The sequence below is a fragment of the Geospiza fortis genome, unplaced genomic scaffold, assembly GCF_000277835.1.
Source record: "Geospiza fortis unplaced genomic scaffold, GeoFor_1.0 scaffold1254, whole genome shotgun sequence".
NCBI lineage: Eukaryota > Metazoa > Chordata > Aves > Passeriformes > Thraupidae > Geospiza > Geospiza fortis.
Genome location: NW_005054817.1, coordinates 62,088 through 62,882, shown reverse-complemented (window position 1 = coordinate 62,882; position 795 = coordinate 62,088). Strand labels below are relative to the sequence as shown.

The window sequence follows — 795 nt, the reverse complement described above, 5'->3', positions numbered from 1 at the left end:
CTTCCTGCGCCTCTGGGAGGTGGGCACGGCCTGCCGGGACACGGGCCGGGCAGCAGGGCTGGGGGCACGGGAGGGCAGAGGGGAGCGTGCTGAGCCAGGGCAGGCCCCCAGAGCTGGGGGGATGTGGGGGAATGGATGTGGGCACAGAGGATTGAAGGGCAGGCATGGGGAAGCCAGGGTGGGCACAGGGAGCTGGGGGGACGTGGAGGAGCCAGGCTGGGCATGGGGGAGTGGATATGGGCACAGTGGGCTGAAGGGCAGGCATAGGGAGCCGAGGTGGGCACAGGGAGCTGGGGGGACATGGGGGAGCCAGGCTGGGCAGGGGGAGCTGGGACAGACCTAGAGGAGCGGTGCCCGCCGTTGCCATGCCAATGGCAGCAGGTGTTGGGCAGGGATAGCTGGATGGGCAGCACCTGTGGTCACCTAACACTGTTCCCCACACCTGCCTGGTACCGTGGCAGGGCCTGGCCCTGCCCAGCACCCACACCAGTTCTGCCTCTGCAGTTCCCCAGTATGAAAAAGATGTTGGAGTTCAGAGCCCACGATGGAGAAATTGAGGACATCGCACTGGGCCCTGACAACAAGGTGGGTGTCAGGGGCTCCCCAGTTCCCTGGCCCTGCAGGAGAGGGGCCTCAGACCCCTGTGCTGTGTGCAGCAGGTGGTGACGGCGGGGAGGGACTTCCAGTGCTGCGTGTGGCAGCAGGACCAGCTGGTGACAGGGCTGCGCTGGCACGAGAACCTGCCCGGCATCCCCGACAAGGCCTATCGCTACCAGGCCTGCCGGCGAGGGCTGG

General features: G+C 67.2%; 1 long non-coding RNA gene across 1 annotated transcript; it reads left to right on the top strand.

The window, feature by feature from the left end:
* LOC115949150 lies at positions 1 to 795 on the top strand. Its single transcript, XR_004082764.1, has 3 exons — positions 1 to 19; positions 505 to 585; positions 660 to 795. It is a non-coding gene; the product is annotated as an uncharacterized LOC115949150 (long non-coding RNA).